The sequence below is a fragment of the Scyliorhinus torazame genome, chromosome 17 (genome assembly GCF_047496885.1).
Source record: "Scyliorhinus torazame isolate Kashiwa2021f chromosome 17, sScyTor2.1, whole genome shotgun sequence".
Classification (NCBI taxonomy): domain Eukaryota; kingdom Metazoa; phylum Chordata; class Chondrichthyes; order Carcharhiniformes; family Scyliorhinidae; genus Scyliorhinus; species Scyliorhinus torazame.
In genome coordinates this window covers 42,861,754-42,882,824 of record NC_092723.1, presented here as the reverse complement: position 1 = coordinate 42,882,824, position 21,071 = coordinate 42,861,754, and the positions used below count along the sequence as shown (strand labels likewise).

The window sequence follows — 21,071 nt, the reverse complement described above, 5'->3', positions numbered from 1 at the left end:
TGTCTGGGCTCTCAGCCAAGCTTCATCATGCATTCTTGGCTGCAAGCCCAGACAATCATCAGCCTGTTCAAACAGCTGCACCCTTAAGCCTAGGATACTCTATGCTTTAAGAACAACTCTTTCAACCTGCCCTACCATCTTTAGTGACTTATTCACATTTACACCCAGATCCCACTGCTCCTGCATTCTCTTTGGAATTGTATCCTTTATTCGATACTATATCTTCATGTTCTCTCCATTTATAGCATAATGCTGCATATTTCAACATAATTTATTGCAAAGTGCAATAACCTAGAACATAGATTTGCTCTGGTTTGCAGTTCCTTTTGGGCTTTTGTTCATTTGTTCAATGCAGACAACATAGTATAATGGTTGTTTAGGTGCAGGCAAGAATCAATACAGTACATTATTTAAGCAGCAATTTACATGACTCAATTGAGAATTATCATACAATCCCTACAGTGTAGTAGGAGGCCATTAGACCCATCGAGTCTGCACCAAACCTCTGAAAGAGCACCCTACCCACGCCCCTACCATATCCCCGCCTAACATTTTGGACACTAAAGGGCAATTTAGCATGGCAAATCCACTTAGCCTGCAGATCGTTGGACAGTGGGAGGAAACCGAAGCACCCGGAGTAAACCCACACAGGCACGGGAAGAAAGTGCAAACGCCACACAAACAGTCACCCGAGGCCGGAATTGAACCCAGGTCCCTATGAGGCAGAAGTGCCAACCACTGTGCAACCATGCCAACCTAAATTATATTAATTATATCAGCTAATTTTCCTTAGCCGGAGATTATGCCTTACTTTCACACCAATTTAACAGTTAAATCCTTTATCTTGAGATAAACTTAAGTACCTGAATAATTCCCCAAAATGGGAAACTGGGAAAATTCATTCAATTACGTTTTCTCCAGTATTTTCTCATTCTACCCAAACATACATGTCCAGACCCAGGTAATGTCTTATCACCCCTTATCCCTGTTTTACGTTTTAGTGCAAAATCCCTTTGTTCCTGGGGTTAATCTCTCATTCTGTAGACCTTGAAAATAATAACAATTCCAGCTGTAAAGAAATTTTAGTGTAAGTATCATTTTCTTTATGAATTATAATAAAGGAATAAATGTAACTCTAGTTCCAGAAAGCTTAACAATAAAATGCATTCTAGCAAAGAATTTAAAAATGATTAAAATGAATTACAATTTGACAACTCGTAAGAGCTTTTTTTAATACACAAGGCCACAGCTAGGGAATGAATAACAAGATGGCTAGTTTTATATCTCAATGTTTCTTCTTTGGTTTGCATCAACCAGATACTCATGACTATTAGTTCCTCTGCTCCAGACATTAGTCTAAAAAAATTAAGCAGTTCAATAGCTTAAATAACTATGTCATCCAAAGCTTAGTTACTTTACCCTGGCAAGACTAGATTCCCCTAAGTTCCCTTCTAAACCTATATTTTCTCATAGGCTGCAGCTACCTGTTTGCCACACAGAAGGCTGAAAAGGAAGTCACCCGCATGGTAATTTTAATGGTCATTGGTTTTCTGACTGCTTGGTTACCATATGCCACAGTTTCCACTGAGTTCATGACAGTTCCTGCATTCTTCTCCAAAAGTTCGGCAATATATAATCCAATCATCTATGTGTTAATGAACAAGCAGGTATAATTTTTAACCTGTTTACATATAAGAATGGAGCACTAACATTATTTGATCGGAGGAAAAATAACTTGAGTATTACGATCCTCTTTCTTAATGGTTCTGTCTTAGCATTCTGTTAGCATAATCCATTGTATACCTTAACAAGTGATGGTTTAAGATATATTCGCCTTGACTATAAACATGGGCTTCTGCAAAAAGTGAAAATGTTTAGTCGTCAACACTACATTGGAAGTTTGTATGTTGCTTTAGGAGTATTTGATGCAATTGCCATTAGACATCTGTGTATTACACTGATGCCAATCTAAGACAAACAACTGGAGTGTAATACAGCCTCAGCCATAAAGATAGGCACCACATGCAAAAACGAAACTTGAATTCTACAATAATATTACATTTTGAAGTGGAATTGACGGTTTGGGTGCACATGGCAATTCAGATGCAAGTGATGCTCAAAACTGTGTTACTTTTCGAAATTTAAATCTTTGCTCAATTTTCCACTCAAACCCGTTTGGATAAACCAATACAAAAAGTTGTGGCAACTTGATTTAAACCAGGTATCAGAGAGTTCAAGATTCCTTGATGTTTTGTGCAAGCTTGATCAATGTCCGGTGAGTTGCCGTGCTTCAAGGAATCTTCATGTTTAATATGTCCAGGATGGTGTTGAGTTTCTTGAGTATTGCTTGACCTGCACTCATCCAGGTAAGTGGACAGTCTTCCATCACACTCCTGATTTGTGCCATGCGAATAATGGAAAGGATTTGGGGTATCAGGAGCTGAGAGACTTGCATAAAATTCCCAGCCTCTGATCTGTTCTTGCAGCCAAGTATTTATTTTAATTATGTCTCTGGTCCAAGATGACCTCCAGGATTTTGTTGGTGTATGGTAATGCTATTGGCTGTCAGAGGAAGATGGTAGATTCTCTCTATTTGGCTCCTATGTGTCATGAATATTACTTGCCAATTATCAGCCCAAGCTTGAATGTTGTCCAAATGTTTCTGCATATGTGCTGTTTCATTACCTGAGGAGTTGTGAATGAAACTGAAGACTTCAGTCATCAGTGAACATTTCCACTTCTGATCTTTTGATGGAGGGAAGGTTATTGATGAAGCAGCTGAAGATGGTTGAACCTAGGATACTGCCCTGAGGAACTCATGCAGTGAAACCCTGTGGCTGGATGATTGATCTTCAATAACCACAACCATCTTCCTTTGTGCTAAACACGCAAACTATCTTTCTCCCAGGTAACTGTCTGATGCTGACACAGAGTACTTACAGAGTACTTTAAAGAATCCCGGTTTAATGAGGAGACGGGGAATCCACACCGAGTAAAATAAAGAAACATAGTTTTATTTACAACACGATATATACACTGCCCGGCAGATCCCTATCGAGTTACTGTTCTGCTCGGTGCCATACAGGCTTACCTTTTATATAAAGGTTAATAGAGATCTCCCGCCCCGAGCGGGAGAGCTCGTACTCAGCAAGGAACACGGGAAGATAATCATTCCCACTCCATTGACCCCATGCGGATATTACACCTGGGTTGAAAGATTTTGGGAGCCAGGGGTGCAAATAAAGCACCGCAAAAAGCTTGGGCTTGTGGAATTGATATACCTTCAATTCACCGAGAGGCAGAGAGAGCGAGTGAACATTAGGCTTTATTAAACATGAACTTGTCTCGCCAGAGTCGGTTGTACAGATGAATGCCGCCCAGAGGCGGCCGGTCTATATATGGCCCCGGTGGGGGGTTACAGTACAGTACCTGGAAGCAGCTCGTATCACCACTTCCAGATCATAGGTCATAGGTTACAGTGTCATACATGCATTAGGTGAATACATTCACCACATTCACCCCCTATTAAAAAAATCAAGTCCAGTGGGGGTGACGTGGGTCATTACATATTCAGTCTATCATAGAATTTACAAGAAGGAGGCCATTCAGCCCATTGAGTCTGCACCGGCTCCCAGAAAGAGCACCCTACCCAAGGTCAACACCTCCACCCTATCCCCATAACCCAGTAACCCCACCCAACACTAAGGGCTATTTTGGACACTAAGGGCAATTTAGCATGGCCAATCCACCTAACCTGCACATCTTTGGACTGTGGGAGGAAACCGGAGCACCCGGAGGAAACCCACGCACACACGGGGAGTATGTGCAGACTCCGCACAGACAGTGACCCAAGCCAGAATCGAACCTGGGACCCTGGAGCTGTGAAGCAATTGTGCTATCCACAATGCTACTGTGCTGCCCCTATCTGGAGGCCGGATTGTTCTCTTAGACCTCCTCAGTTCTGGTGGTGCGGCGGGCACGGTTGTTGCAGATGGTGACTCCAGGGGCGTTGTGTCTGGAGCTTGAGCCTCAGTCCGGCGTGTCGGAGACGGTTGGGGTGTGGGGGTAGGCAGGGGGGTGATGGGTGGTGGCAGTGACGGCACGGGACAATACAGGAGACGCAGGGGAGCGTATGGGGCGCTGGGGGTGGTGGTGGGCAGCGGGGAGGGGGGCGCGTTGGCAGGGGAACCAGCTGGCACCAGGTCTCGTAGGGAGACAGTATCTTGCCGTCCGTCCTGGTGCGCGATGTAGGCGTACTGGGGGTTGGCGTGGAGCAGCGGGACCCTCTCGCCCAGGGGGTCGGTCTTATGGCTCCTCATGTGCCTCCGGAGAAAGACTGGTCCCGGAGTTGTTAGCCAAGCTGGAAGCGAGACCCCGGAGATGGACTTCCTGGGAAGATAAACAAACGATCGTGAGGGGTCTCGTTCATGGCTGTGCAGAGGAGTGATCTGATGGAGTGGAGGGCATCGGGGAGGACCTCCTGCCAGCGGGGGATTGGGAGACTTCTAGACCTGAGGGCCAGAAGAACGGCCTTCCAAACCGTCGCATTCTCCCTCTCCACCTGCCCGTTTCCCTGCGGGTTATAGCTCGTAGTCCTGCTCGAGGCGATGCCTTTGCTGAGCAGGTACAGACGTAGCTCATCGCTCATGAACGAAGTGCCCTGGTTGCTGTGGACGTAGGCAGGGAACCCGAACAGTGTGAAGATGCTGTGCAGTGCCTTTATTACCGTGACCAAGGTCTTGTCGGGGCATGGGAGAGCGAAGGGAAAGCAGGAGTACTCATCGATGACGGTGAGAAAGTATATATTACGATTGGTGGAGGGGAGGGGCTCTTTGAAGTCAATGCTTAGGCGCTCAAAGGGCCGGGAGGCCTTTACCAGGCGGTTCTTGTCTGGCCGGTAGAAGTGCAGTTTGCACTCCACGCAGACTTGGCAGTCCCTGGTCATGCCTTGACCTCCTCGGTGGAGAAGGGCAGATTGCGGGCCTTAATGAAGTGGATAAGCCGGGTGACCCCCGGGAGACAGAGGTCATTGTGGATAGCCTGAAGTCGGTCATCTTGCACGCTGGCGCATGTGCCACGGGACAGGGTATCTGGGGACTCGTTGAGCTTCCCAGGACGATACTTGATATCGTAATTGTAGGTGGAGGGTTCGACCCTCCACCTCAAGATTTTGTCATTTTTTATTTTGCCCTGTTGTGCGTTGTCGAACATGAAGGCGGCCCACCGCTGGTCGGTGACGAGGGTGAACCTCCTACCAGCTAGGTACTGCCTCCAGTACCGCACGGCTTCCACTATGGTTTGTGCTTCCTTCTCAACCGAGGGGTGTTGAATTTCGGAAGCGTGGAGGGTCCTAGAGAAGAATGCTACTGGCCTGCCCGCCTGGTTGAGTGTGGCGGCCAGTGCGACATCTGACGCATCGCTCTCTACCTGAAAGGGGATGGACTCGTCCACCAAGTGCATTGCGGCCTTGGTGATGTCGGCCTTGATGCGGCTGAAGGTCGAGACCACTGGGCATAGTATGAGAACAGCCCCAGGCATTGATTTAGTGAATGGAGGCTGTGGGGAAGGGGAGTTTTGTGAGGGGGTGCATACAGTCAGGATAGGGCCCTAGGACTCCGTTCTCCACGACGTAGCTGAGGATGGCTAGTCGGGTAGTACAGAAGACGCACTTTTGGTCATAGGTCATAGGTTACAGTATCATACATGCATTAGGTGAATACATTCACCACAGGAATGTTGTTTAGATTAAGGGGATTCACTGTGGAGTTAATTACATTTCAGCTTGGTAAGATGATGTCATTACTGGGAAGAGCCAAAGTATCAGGCATTTAGCATAAGAGCAGTGTTAGTTGAATGTTAGTTGGAGATGTGAGCAGAAGTCAGGCATGTGAGCAGAAGTCAAGCATCTCAGTTCAGTAAAAAGATATGTCTCTAATAATTGGGTAGCACTGTTGCTTCACAGTTCCAGGGTCCCAGGTTCGATTCCCTGCTTGGGTCACTGTCTGTGTGGAGTCTGCACGTTCTCCCCGTGTCTGCGTGGGTTTCCTCCGGTGCTCCGGTTTCCTCCCACAAGTCCCGAAAGACATGCTGTTAGGTTAGGTAATTTGGACAATCTGAATTCTCCCTCCGTGTACCCGAACAGGCACCAGAATGTGACAACTAGGGGCTTTTCACAGTAACTTAATTGCAGTGTTAATGTAAGCCTACTGGTGACAATAAAGATTATTATTATTTCAAAAAGCTTTCTCTCTATTGGTCAGAGTTCACGTGCTCCCATGCGGTTGGTCCCGAGCTGGTCATGTGGAACGCAAACCCCGCCCCTTTAGAAGGGCCGCATTACCACAGTAGCCGACCATTTTGCTCCAATTTTGACTCTATAACCGCCTCCTACCTGGCGTGCATAGAATCAGGAAAAATCAGTTTTGTCACAGGCGCCCCATTTCATTACTCCACTCTCAGGCTTTCCCTTTTCACTGTGCTAATTTGTTTCATAAATGTAGTTTATTTGTATTTAAAGTTTATTCAATTAAAATTAATTCATTATAGATATTTAGATATATAACTAAACAAACTAATTTATTTCTGAAACTTTGTTTCTAGTTCCGGAATTGTATGATTACCACCTTATGCTGTGGAAGGAATCCACTTGGAGATGATGAATCTTCTCTCACATCACAGAGCAAGACAGAGATTTTTTCAGTGTCATCTAATCAGGTTTCCCCCGCATAGAGGCTGAATGAGTCATGTTAAAATGACAACCTTTAATATGTGGACAACTGCCAGTATTCATACTCAAAAAAAACAAAGAACAATACAGCACAGGAACAGGCCCTACGGCCCTCCAAGCCTGTACCGGTCATACCAACCTTGGCCAAAACCCTCAGCATTTCCTTGTGCCGTATCCCTCTAAAGAACAAAGAACATTTTGAGCTTTGGTTTTCTTTAACCATTTAAATGAATTGAAGCAGGAGATGAACTTCATGATGCTACTGGATCTGCAACCCAACAAGATGTAAAATTGAATTCAATAAATCGAATAATCTGCAAGCTGCACAAGAAAGATGACCATGGAAACGGATGATTATTGGTTAAAACCCAACAAGTTTATTGACATCTCCGGGAAGGAAATCTGCCACCTTTACTGGCCTACCTGTCTATGTCTTAAACTACGCAGTTGACTCTTCTAGTCCGAATTTAACACTGTGTAAGTGATAGGTTTTTGAATGTTCAAAGCTTGTTCCGAAATTAACGTCCTCTAAAGTTATCTAGGAAGGCAATCATTTCTTAAATAAGCATTCTTATCAACAAGTCCCACCACTAATAATTGCACCTATGACAATGTCAACCATGTTCCAAGAACAAATAAAGCATTACTGAATTTGAATAAATGTTCGTGCTCATTACTCACCCAACATTTTGCAATAGGAACTTCTGAGATTTTAATAACTCACAAAAAATTCTAGTAAATCAAATTCCATATTTTATCAAATAAATTCTGTCCAATGATTTTTGCCTTTATTATTTCTACTGTAATGAAAAGGGAACAATACCCAGGGTGGCACGATAGCACAGTGGTTAGCACTGTTGCCTCAAAGCGCTAGGGACCTGGGTTCGATTCCCAGCTTGGGTCACTGTCTGTGCCGAGTCTGCACATTCTCCCGTGTCGGTGTGGGTTTCCTCCCACAGTCCAAAGTCCAAGGATGTGTGGGTTAGGTGGATTGGCCACGCTAAATTGCCCTGTAGCGTCCAAAAGTAGGTGGGGTTGCTGGATTACGGGGATAGGGTGGAGGTGTGGGCTTAGGTAGGGTGCTCTTTCAAGGGCCGGTGTAGACTTGATGGGCCGAATGGCCTCCTGCATTGTAAATTCTATGACATTATCATGGAGCACAATGGATTTTGGAGAACAATTGCACAATGTATATCCAAGAACAAGAATCTGAAACAATTGAACAAGCCTTTTGGTTGTGAAAGTGTCTATCATGTGGATGGTATTTTCATTGTATGTACCTCCTCTTACTACCATATAACAATAGACTTTCCAGTTTTGAAGTTATGCAGCCCTGTTTTCACTTTTTCAACATTTATGCAAATATGTCAGTGTTTTAAAACATGCCTTACATGTGCATGGCATGATCACTGGCATATACAATGTGAAAAGGGATTGTATGGTGAACTAGTATCAGAAATAAACATAAGCATCACTTGTTTACATGCTCCATAATTTTTTATATCTAGCATAATTTTGAAGATTTGATCCGACTCTTTAATTTCAAAAGATAGTATTTTTCCTTTCAACACTGCATACATCTCTTTCATACTCCTGTAAATATTGATGGGTTGGAAGTTACCACTCAAAAATGAATTTGATGTACTAATTAAAATGTATGCGAGAGGGTGGGAGAGGGATATGAGATGTATTCAACAAAGCCAACAGCTGACAAAACATCTTGCCTTTATATTTATGTGTTGTGGTGCCAGCTGACACTTGACCTTGCAACCTTAACATTATGATGTAAGCATCATCATGACAGTAGTTAAAGAATTAGATTAAAACTATAATTTGTTTTTAATGCTCACTCCAATTCATTTAGCAGAATCTAATTTCATAAAATCACATTGGATCAAATCAAAATGCAAAGCATGGTGCCCCAGATGTTTTGTGTACGCCACTTCTGGTTTTTTTTCTTATAAATTTAGAATATCCAATTCATTTTTCCAATTATGGGGCAATTTTAACGTGGCCAATCCACCTACCCTGCACATCTTTGGGTTGTGGGGGCGAATGTGCAAACTCCACACAGTCAGTGACCCAGAGCTGGGATTGAACCTGGGACCTTGGCGCCTTGGGGCTGCAGTGCTACCCACTGCGCCACCGTGCTGCCTTGTGCACCACTTCTGTGAGGAGAAAGTGGTTGATGTCAACCCTGAAACCCCCCCACCACCACCATATGATAAAGTGGCAGTGTCTGGCTGGCCTATTAGTCCCACAATTTCTATAAGTGGTGAACTGTTTTAACTGTCAGTGAGACTGGAGGATGTGTATGTTTTGGGTTTAGTAGGTTCCTCATTGAGCTCCTAAAACTAGGAACAGGAGTAAGCCTTTTAATCTATTGAGCCTGCTCCATCATTCTGTAAGATCATGGCTGATCTTCTACTTCAATTCCACCCCCATCCTATTCAAATACCCTTTCATTCCTTTACTTTCTCAATCATTTAATCCTTCCAATACTCTAATTGTTTATCTCATCCAGTCCAACCACTGCTGTCTCCAAAAAGACCAGCTGACCACTTCTGAGCAAACAGATTGACAGCCCCTTAAAGGGCACTATAATGAAAGGCAAGAACCTCAACAGAAATGTATTAAAACTCACCGGTCACAGAAGGCGCTGACCACCTATGTTACCACCCAGATACTTTGCTGTAAAGATTTCTTATTGAATGATTAGAATGCCATTTTACCTTAATTTGCCACTTGGACTAACGAGAGCTGGTATGTAAAAATGAATAATGAACCACTGGAGAAACTAATCCCACCTGAAATTACTGATGGACAAAAAAGAAAATGAAATCAGTCAGAAAATAATCAAGTATGATCAGTTGCTTAATTTGGTTATTTCTCCTAGAGCTTCACTCCACCTCAAAAAGGGAATTCATAGCTCTTAATATCTCATTGAAAAATCAAGAAGGTTTGTAAAAAATAGCTATTTTTAGGACATCATTAGCAAACAGCATTTGTTTGTTGGGTGCTTTCCATTATATTAGGTTAATACAGTCTCATGACAGTTTCTGACTCCAATTCATAGACTCCGGTATGGTGGAAAGCCAGAAGACACTCCCCAGATGTGGGAGCAGTGTTCAAGTCTTTGGCCAGCTTGGCAGCTAGCTGGGGGATGAGGGTGGGGAGGCATATTTTACATGAAACTGAGTCTGGAGGTAATGTTAACAATGGAGATGTGAGTGTTCTATTTGAGGTCAGGAGGTTTAGTGATGCCAAGAATATCAACAGATGAAGCATTGATGTTGGAGCTGGCAAAGCTAGGAGATGGGAGCTGTGAATAGCATGAAAAAACTCCTTGTAAGTGTGCAGTAAGTAAATTGTTCGACCTGAATGACAGGTATAACCTGTGTTATATAGTTCTCTACCGTTTTAAGACCAAGCATTAACAAAGCAGAAAATATCTTCCCCAACTGGATAATTACTTGGTCATTGCTGACATTAAATATATCACCGGTGGTCTCCCACCGTCCTAACCGTTTCCACCCCCACAACCTCTCCCCCACCTCCCTCCCCCATCCCCTATCCCCCCCACCCCCCCTCATTCCCCACCCCCATTCCCCCCCCCCTCATCCCCCCCCCCCCCTCATCCCCCCCCCCCTCATCCCCCCCCCCCCTCATCCCCCCCCCCCCCTCATCCCCCCCCCCCCCTCATCCCCCCCCCCCCCTCATCCCCCCCCCCCCCCTCATCCCCCCCCCCCCCTCATCCCCCCCCCCTCAACCTCCCACTGCAACCTGGTCACCTACCGACCCCCACACGCAAAGCATCCAATTGGTTCTAAAATTGCGGGGATTTCACTGACCATTTTTCAAGCAAGGACACTCTCCTGACAGTTGATATGCTGCTTTTGACCTTCAGGCAGCTTTGTGGTATGGTGGCAGACTTTAAACACAAAATCTGGACCACAAAGCTGTCCAAAGGTTGGAAGAGGCAGCGCTGCAACTCAGGGAAATTGGCACTGACAAACTGGCTTTAAAAAGATCGGAACCCTCAGCCTGATAATTCTGGGGCGGGATTCTCCACTCCCGCGCCGAAGTGCCCACGCCGTCGTGAACGCCGTCGAGGTTCACGACGGCGCGAAACGGCCCCTATCCCGACCGATTCAGGGCCCGATAATGGGCTAGAAGCGGGGCCGCGTCATTTACACACGCCAGGCCTTGTCGCCGCGTAACGGCGGGGCCGCATACATGACGCGGCCGGCGCCGCATAACTGGCGTCACCCGCGCATGCGTGGTTGCCGTCCTCTCTGAGTCCGCCCCGCAAGAAGATGGCAGACGGATCTTGCGGGGCTGCGGAAGATAGGAGGTCCTCCTTCAGAGAGGACGGCCTGATGATCGGTGGGCACCGATCGCGGGCCACCCCACATTTGAGGTACCCCCCGGTGCAGGATCCCCCCTCCCCCCCCACCCACCCCCCCGCAGGCCGCCCCCCCCCCCCCCCCCCCCAGCGTTCCCGCGCTGTTCCTGACAGCAGCGACCAGGTGTGGACGGCGCCGGGGGAACCCGCCGTTTTGGGCTGGCCGCTCGGCCCATCTGGGCCTGAGAATAGCAGGGGTGCCGGAGAATTGCCATTTTAGGTGTCTCGGGCGATTGTCCGGCCTACGGCCCGCGGAACGCGACGGGGCCGTTCCCGCCGCTAGGGAGAATCGTGGGAGGGCGTCGGACCGGCGCCGCGGGAAATTTTGGCGGCCCAGCCGATTCTCTCAACTGGCGCAGGAGTGGAGAATCGCGCCCCTGATTTTTTTAAAAGCCGGTCTGTCAGGTCTGCAGCTCTGGATGCTCTGTCTGGATGGTGAGAAACTCTGTTTGAACACAAAACCTAACCACATCCCCCAAGTCCCTTTGTTTGGCACCATCTGCATCCCCTCTTAGAACATAGAACATAGAAAAATACAGCACAGAACAGCCCCTTCGGCCCACGATGTTGTGCCGAACCTTTGTCCTAGATTAATCATAGATTATCATTGAATTTACAGTGCAGAAGGAGGCTATTCGGCCCATTGAGTCTGCACCGGCTCTTGGAAAGAGCACCCTACCCAAAGTCAACACCTCCACCCAACGCCAAGGGCAATTTTGGACACTAAGGGCAATTTATCATGGCCAATCCACCTAACCTGCACATCTTTGGACTGTGGGAGGAAACCGGAGCACCCGGAGGAAACCCCGCAGACACGGGGAGGATGTGCAGACTCCGCACAGACAGTGACCCAAGCCGGAATCGAACCTGGGACCCTGCAGCTGTGAAGCAATTGTGCTATCCACAATGCTACCGTGCTGCCCTTAAGAACAAATAAATCTACACTATATCATTTTACCGTAATCTATGTACCTATCCAATAGCTGCTTGAAGGTCCCTAATGTTTCCGACTCAACTACTTCCACAGGCAGTGCATTCCATGCCCCCACTACTCTCTGGGTAAAGAACCTACCTCTGACATCCCCCCCTATATCTTCCACCATTCACCTTAAGTTTATGTCCCCTTGTAATGGTTTGTTCCACCCGGGGAAAAAGTCTCTGACTGTCTATCTATTCCTCTGATCATCTTATAAACCTCTATCAAGTCGCCCCTCATCCTTCTCCGTTCTAATGAGAAAAGGCCTAGGACCCTCAACCTTTCCTCGTAAGACCTACTCTCCATTCAAGGCAACATCCTGGTAAATCTCCTTTGCACCTTTTCCAAAGCTTCCACATCCTTCCTAAAATGAGGCGACCAGAACTGGGCCCTGTCTTGTTCTACGTATATTTTCTTCTTTTTTTGTCTTGATGGGTTGGTCTAGTTTGTCTCATTTCCACCCATGTTGCATTCAGATAGTTTTTATGGAATCATTTGTGCAAAGCCATTATTTCCTTACTAAATCCATTACCATTCCCTTCAGCTGTTGCTCATTGATGCAGATTGCTGCCTGACCTGCTGAGTTTTTCCAGCACTTTCTGTTCTTGTTTTAGATTTCCAGCATCCGCAGTATTTCGTTTTTTTTCATATTTGTCCAGTCGAAGTTGCATTTCATTAAATACATGAGTGGATATTATGACTTCTCCCCCTTTTTTTTTAGATAAATAAATACTAAGGTGTGCGTACGTATACCTGACTATATACAAAAGGTGTCTAAATGAACGTATATACATAGGAAGGTGTCGATAGTGCAGATACATGGCAAACAAAACAATATTTACAGAGGTTAAATCGATGAAGTCACAAAATGTACAAATGTTCAGTCTACAGATTCAGTCTTTGTGGTGGGTGACGAATTCTTGTCGATCGCCGCAGAGGTGGTTCAGGAGCCGCCTGCACGTGGATAGGCGGGATCTCTGCCATCGCGGTGGTCGCATGGGCCGGCAGGATTGCTGGTAGATCGGTGGCCTCGTGGCAGGGTACGTCCGGAGGAAGCATCGTAGGCGGCGGGGCACTTCGGTCAGGTAGCGGGCATGGAACTCTTTGCAATGCCCGTCTGTTGCGCCGTAGCAGGGAGCCATCAGCCATGCAGACAAGGAACGACCTTGGGGCCACTTGTTTGATCACAACAGCTGTGGCTGACCAGCCACCCTCAGGCAACTGGACACGAACATGATCAGTTGGGGCCAGCTCGGGTAGATCCGTGGCATGAGCATCGTATGTGGCCTTCTGTTGGGCCCGTGACTGCTGCATTTTCTGTAAGACCGTGAGGTGGTCAAGGTCTGGAACATGGATGGCTGGAACTGTGGTCCTCAGAGTGCGATTCGAGAGCATCTGCGCTGGAGACAACCCAATGGACAGTGGGGTTGCCCTGTATGCCAGCATCACCAGGTTGAAGTCAGAGCCTGAGTCTGCAGCTTTGCACAGCAACCGCTTTACAATATGGACCCCTTTCTTGGCCTTCTCGTTTGACTGCGGGTAGTGGGGACTGGAGGTTACATGACGGAAGTTGTAGGACTGTGCAAAATCAGACCATTTCTGGCTGTAAAAGTAAGGACCGTTGTCGCTCATTACCGTGAGCGGAATGCCATGCCTGGCGAACGTTTCTTTGCAGGCTTTGATTACTGCCTTCGACGTGAGGTCGGACAGTTTCACCACTTCTGGGTAACTGGAGAAGTAGTCAACCAGGAGTATGTAGTCACGTCCCTTGGCGTGGAAAAGGTCTACACCTACTTTGGACCATGGAGAGGTCACAATCTCGTGCTGTTGCAGCGTTTCCTTCAGTTGAGCTGGTTGAAACTTCTGACAGGTAGGGCAGTTGAGGACTGTGTCGGCAATGTCCTGGCTGATGCCCGGCCAATAGACCGCCTCCCGAGCTCTGCGTCGGCATTTCTCGACCCCAGGGTGACCCTCATGGAGTTGGCCCAGCACCATAGCCTGCATGCTCTGAGGAATTACGATCCTCTCGAGTTTCAGAAGGATTACCTCCACCACCGTCAGATCGTCTTTAACGTTATAGAACTGGGGACATTGTCCCTTCTGCCAGCCATTGGTAAGGTGCTGCATCACACGCTGCAGCAGAGGATCCTTGGCTGTCTCCGCACGAATTTGGACCACCTGTTCGTCAGAGGCCGGAAGGTTGGTGGCACACAACTGCACTTGCGCTTCTATGTGGCAGATTAAGTCACTTTGTTCACACGGTGTGGTAATGGACCTGGATAGGGCATCTGCAACGATCAGCTCTTAGCCTGGCGTGTAGACAAGTTCGAAGTCACATCGGTGTAGCTTAAGAAGAATTTGCTGTAACCGAGGTGTCATGTCATTTAAATCCTTCTGGATTATATGGACGAGAGGCCTGTGGTCCGTTTCTACCGTGAATTTTGGCAGGCCGTAAACATAGTCATGAAACTTGACTATCCCTGTCAGGAGGCCCAGACACTTCTTCTCAATCTGAGCGTACCGTTGCTCAGTGGGCGTCATGGCCATGGAGGTATACACCACTGGAGCCCAGGATGAGGAGTCATCTCGCTGAAGGAGCACCGCCCCACTGCCGTCCTGGCTTGCATCAGCTGATATCTTGATTTCCTTGGTTGAGTCGAAGAACGCTAGAACCGGGGCTGTGGTGAGCTTTGCTTTCAGCTCACGCCATTCCTCTTCATGCGTGGCAGCCACTGGAATTCCGTTGTCTTCTTGACGAGATGGCAGAGGGCCATGGTGTGGGATGCCATATTGGGAATCAATTTCCCGAGTAAGTTGACCATCCCGAGGAAGCGGAGGACCGCCTTCTTGTCCTCCGGGGTCTTCATGGCGTTGATCGCCGATACCTTGTCGGCATCTGGCCGCATGCCCTGCTGCGAGATGTGGTCACCCAGGAACTTAATATCCGATTGACCAAATGAGCACTTGGCCCTGTTGAGCTGGAAACCACTTTCATGAATTCTCTGGAATACCTTCTTGAGGCGAGCGATGTGTTCCTGGAGCTGGACCCGATAATTATGTCGTCAACGTATACTCGCACTCCCTCTATGCCCTCCATCATCTGCTCCATGATGCGGTGAAATACTTCGGAGGCAGATATGATTCCAAAAGGCATCCGGTTGTAACAATAGCGACCGAACGGGGTGTTGAACGTGCACAGCTTGCGATGGACGCGTCCAGCTGTATTTTCCAAAAACCCTTGGAGGCGTCCAGCTTAGTAAAGAATTTGGCATGAGCCATCGCACTGGTCAACTCTTCACGTTTTGGTATCGGGTAATGCTCCCGCATGATGTTGCGGTTTAGATCCTTCGGGTCAATGCAAATGTGAAGCTCCCCTGACGGCTTCTTTACGCAGACCATGGAGCTGACCCAGTCTGTTGGCTCTGTGACCTTCGATATGATGCCCTGGTCTTGGAGGTCCTGTAATTGCTTCTTCAGATGATCCTTGAGGGGTGCCGGCACCCGGCGTGGTGCATGAATTACAGGGGTGGTATGGGAGCGTGCCCATTCCATCGAATACGCTGCTTGCAAGTTTCCATCAGGCGAGGCCGTCGCCGGTGATGATGACATGGTGTGGACTCGCTGAACCAGGTTCAGGAGCTTACAGGCTCGAGCACCTAGCAGGGACGCTCTGTCAGGCCCGACGATTTCAAACCACAGTGTTGCCTTGATCGCCTTGTTGGATACCCCTAGTTGACAGGAGCCACTGGCAGCTATGGCATTGCCATTGTAGTCAAGGAGCTGGCAGGCCGGTGGAAGAATGCTTGGTCTAGCGCGGATGGTGTCGAGGTCAGATTTTGAGATGGGGTTCGCTGATGCGCCGGTGTCCAGTTTTAATTGGATGCGAGCCTTGTTAACTGTGAGGACAGCACACCACTCGTCGTCGGGATCCACACTGAGGATCGAGAGGCGTTTCGCCATTGTGGTGGAAGGCAGCGCATGTGTAGTTATGATGCCCACCAAGTATGGGGACTTGAGGCACTCAGCATCAGGGTCTGTTGGGCTGTCGGGATCGGAATCTGGCATGCCTTGTTGTATTGAGCGGACCCTTCTGCACCGCAGCTGGGATCGCTGGCTGCGTAGTGGCCAAGCTTGCCACACTGTAGACACCGGCGTCCTTTTGCCGGACATTGCCGCTTTAAATGGGCGGAGCCACAATTCGGACACGTCATGGCGCCATCGTGCATGCGCAGTGCGGTCGGTCGACGTACGCACCTGCGCAGTCGGGTTGTCGGGCTCGTAGTCCACTCGGTCATGGTGCGCATGCGCAGGGACCCGGGAAAAGCGCACGAAACGGCCACTCTCCTCGATGCTCAGACCCTGCATTTGTGCAATGGCCTGCACCCGTTCCGCCTCGTGGGAGGCCAGCTTTGCAGTTTCTGCCGCCCTGATGTGGGAGTAATGATTCTTAGCATGCTCATGGACAACGCACGTCTCGATAGCAACAGAGAGGGTCAACTGTTGACTTTCAGGAGCTGCTGCCGAAGGGAGTCGGAGTGGATCCCGAAAACGATCTGATCCCGGATCATGGAATGAGCCGTCGAGTCATAGTTACATGACTGCGCTAGGATGCGGAGATGGGTCACGAAGGACTGAAAAGATTCATCCTTACCCTGAAGCCTCTGCTGGAACAATGTCGCAGTGGCTGTCAAACTTCAGCAGGACTGTTTTGAATTTTGTTTTGTCTTCACCGTCAGCGAACCTAAGGGAGTTGTAGACGTGGATGGCGTGGTCCCCCGTGGTGGAGAGAAATAGCGCGATCTTCCTGGCATCCGATGCTGCTTCGGGGTCGGAGGCCTCGATGTACAAGAGGAACTTTTGCTTGAAGATTTTCCAATTGGCGCCGAGGTTGCCGGAGATGCGGAGCTGCGAAGGAGGCTGGATGTTTTCCATTTCACCGGATGGCTGCTTGCTGGTCAATGCTGATTCACTCGAGGTAGGTCCGTCAAGATCAGTATCACTCTGGTACCACGATGTGTTAGGCAGGTAGGTTCGATGTGGACTGCACTTGATGCAGGGAAGCTAGAAACAGACGTCTAACACTGGAGAAGATCCAACCATGTTCTATTCAACGATAGAACTGATATACATATTCAGCTGTGGGTCGACGCTATACTGAACTGAATGGAGACCTTATAGTAGCCTGACCAGACTTACTAGCTACCGCATGGTGTTTGCACTTGCTAGCTCGTGGACTCTGACTGTCTCAGTGGCTGGGTCACGAGAGAGCCGGAAACCTAGTGCCCTCTGGCTTTATAGTGGTAGTGTCCTGTCTGGTGATTGGCTGTACTGTGTTGTGTGCTTACTGGTCATCCTGTGTGTCAATCACTGCCTGTCTGCATCTCATTATATACATGAGTGGATATTATGACAATAAGGACATGATTTTTCTAAGCGCTGTGACAAATCCACGATAGCACAGTGATTAGCACTGTTGCTTCACAGCGCCAGGGCCCCAGGTTCGATTCCCGGCTTGGGTCACTGTCTGTACAAAGTCTGCACGTTCTCCCTGTGTCTGTGTGGGTTTCCTCCGGGTGCTCCGGTTTCCTCCCACAAGTCCCAAATGACGTGCTGTTCGGTGGATTGGACATTCTGAATTATCCCTCAGTGCACCCAAACAGGCGCTGGAGTGTGACGACTAGTGGATTTTCATGGTAACTTCATTGCAGTGTTGATGAAAGCCTGCTTGTGACACTAATAAAGATTATTATTATAAACCCGAATGCTAGGGGAAAAATAATAATTAACTCAGGGGAAACTCCAACATAGAGGCTGCAGAAGAATGCAGCCTTTAGATGAAGATTGGTATTCATTAAATGTTTCTGCTTTTCTGCAACTTTGATGCTGAGGTTTTTAGATATAGTTGTGGGTAATTTCCTTGTATTTCAGACTTGGTATTGTTTCCTGGTGTATTTAATCCCTGTAGTCACAGTTTTTGTTGTATTCTGTGATGTCCATTCACTGTAGTCGTGTGTTGATATAATTTTGTGGTGTTCATTTCAGGCTGTCGTAGTGAATGAATTATTTAGTGATGTTTCTCTGCAGCCCCAGTGTATACACAGTGCTATTTGGGGATGCTATTTTCCTTCTGTCCCAGTGTTATTATTTGGTGTTATTTCTCTGCAGTCCTGACACAAAGGCAGCATTTATTGACAGCATAAGAATCCTTGTGGCATGGTGGTAGTGTCTCTCCTGCTGGACTGGAAGCTTCAGGTTTGAGTCCAACGCCAGGACTTGTTAGCCACAGAAAGAGCATTCAATATGAGCTGATAATGAGCTGGGGAATCCTCCCACCACTTCCCCCCCACTACTCTACAAAGGGTAACAATCAGCAATGGTATGAGGTACACTAGAAAAATGGGCAACACGATCACTAGATGGCGCACTACCCACACATGTGCAAATACAGTATCATTCCCTGGAATGTCATAGTCAGCAACGTATCAGACTGCTGTCTCTAATAAAAATGGTGCTCTTCAATCATACACAGAGAAACAAAGAACAAAAAACAAAGAAAAGTACAGCACAGGAAAAGGCCCTTCAGCTCTCCAAGCCTGCGCCGACCATGCTGCCCGTCTAATCTAAAATCTTCTACACTTCTGGGGTCCATATCCCTTTATTCCCATCCTACTCATGTATTTGTCAAGATGCCCCTTAAACATATAAACTCTTCAATGACAAATTCCACTTGTCGCAAATTTGCGTATAGTATTCTGAAAGTCAGTCCAAAAAACATAATCATCCCTCCCCTGCTGTTTCCTGGCTGGACTTGTCACTTCTCCCCTGCTCAATAATCACTTTTCAACTATTCCCTCTTCCGTTCCGCTGCCCCCTCTTCTTTCCTCTACCCCTGGACTCACCATTTCTCAACTAGCCGCTTCTCTCCTTCTGGTGCACCTTAATCAATGGGAAGCAGGGAGGTTCCATCTGTTAAGAATGTGGAAAGTTAATGAGATTAATAGTGAATTTGGGATGAAAATAAAATAACAGACAAGTAACAAGACTAGCAGGCATAAAGGAATAATAAGATGCAATTTGCCCAGCAACAAGATTAGCAGGAGTCTAAAGACATTGAGGTGCAAATGGCCACATTAGAAACATTGTTTACCAGAGATCAGTGGGGCTGTACAAATGGTAACTTCTAAATGTAAAGAATTTGAATGAGGTAGGCAGCAGAATCCACAGAGGGGAATATTAGAGAGATTGAACAAGATAACTGTGGGCCATTCATTGGGGAAACAGGCTCGTTTCCATCGAAGGGGTAGCACGGTAGCATTGTGGTTAGCACAATTGCTTCACAGCACCAGGGTCCCAGGTTCGATTCCCCGCTGGGTCACTGTCTGTGCGGAGTCTGCACATCCTCCCCGTGTGTGCGTGGGTTTCCTCCGGGTGCTCCGGTTTCCTCCCACAGTCCAAAGATGTGCAGGTTAGGTGGATTGGCCATGATAAATTGCCCTTGGTGTCCAAAATTGCCCTTAAGTGTTGGGTGGGGTTACTGGGTTATGGGGATAGGGTGGAGGTGTGGACCTTGGGTAGGGTGCTCTTTCCAAGAGCCGGTGCAGACTCGATGGGCCGAATGGTCTCCTTCTGCACTGTAAATTCTATGAAATTCTATGAAGGGCCAAACATGCGTGTTCCATCTGTAATCCGAGCCATGGAGGCCTGTTCCAGTTAAAATGTAGAGCCACAGCAGATTGCAGATATTCTCCAAAAGATGCAGTTTTGTGCCTTTGCTGAACCAGGAAGAGACGTTCCCCAGACTTGATCACCTAAGCGGCATGGTGTGGCAGCTATTAACTAGGATTTAACCTATAGAGTTACTAAAATTGGATGTTGTTTGGGAAAAGGGTGTCTCAATTGGGTTTAGAGAATGTGGGCATATTTTGGGAAAAAGGTAACTCCAGATAAAATGGTCTGTTTACTTTTTCATATACTTAAGTGTCATAGTGTATATTAGTATTTTGTTGTGTTTTTTTTCTCTTCTTTTGTTTTAATAAATATTCTTTATTAATTACACAACTGGACTGGTTTCTCACTGGGTTATACATGGTCCCTCACATTGATTCCAAACAAATATGCACCACTAAGAACCATTATTTCAGGTTATCATAGAAATCATAGAATCCCTACAGTGTAGGAGGCCATTCTGCCTATTGAGTCTGCACCGACCCTGAAAGAGCATCCACCCAGGCCCTATTCCTGTAATTCCACCTAACATCCCTGGACACTAAACAGCAATTTTAGCATTGTTTTTTCCACCTGCACATCTTTGGACTTATCCTTTGGGGTTTTCAGACTCTCTCGCAGGTAACATCAGCAGGGTTCTCAACACATCTCACACTGAAAGGTCAGTAAAGCTGAAGCCTGACACACTTGAGAGTTCTTCTCAAGGCACTCCAAGTTCTGTCAGGATCTCCACAGCCACTCAAACTCCTTCAGTAGCAGGAGCCATAGAAAAGGCTCTTGCACTGACATAGCAGACCATTAATTGCCCTTGTCCATCCTGGCCTGTGGCTGCCAGTCATGCTCATCAAAGACTACAGGATAAGGAGAACAACAGCCTGCCCCCACCACATCTGCAGGTTCTGGGGATGCACCCATGCAGTCCTGGAAATGTTTCAAAAATGCCATGTGGACACACAGTGGGGTTGCATTGCTGCTTATATCAGTGTGGATCTGGGAAGTGCATTAATCTCACATTAATAATAATCTTTATTGTCACAAGTAGGCTTGCACTGCAATGAAGTTACTGTGAAAAGCCTCTAATCGCCACATTCCAGCGCCTGTTCGGATACACCGAGGGAGAATGTCCAAATTACCTAATAGCACGTCTTTCGGGACTTGTGGGAGGAAACCGGAATACCCAGAGGAAACTCACACAGATACGGGGAGAAGGTGCAGACTCCACACAGAAAAGGGACATT

At 47.4% G+C, this 21,071-nt stretch overlaps 1 protein-coding gene across 1 annotated transcript in view; it reads right to left on the bottom strand.

The window, feature by feature from the left end:
- mlnl (motilin-like) overlaps window positions 1-6,985 on the bottom strand; it is a 31,377-nt gene extending 24,392 nt beyond the window's left edge. The window contains exon 1 of the mRNA XM_072480370.1: window positions 6,867-6,985. The gene's annotated coding sequence lies outside the window, so the exon portion shown is untranslated. The remainder of the gene's footprint in view (window positions 1-6,866) is intronic.
- Window positions 6,986-21,071: the final 14,086 nt, after the last annotated feature.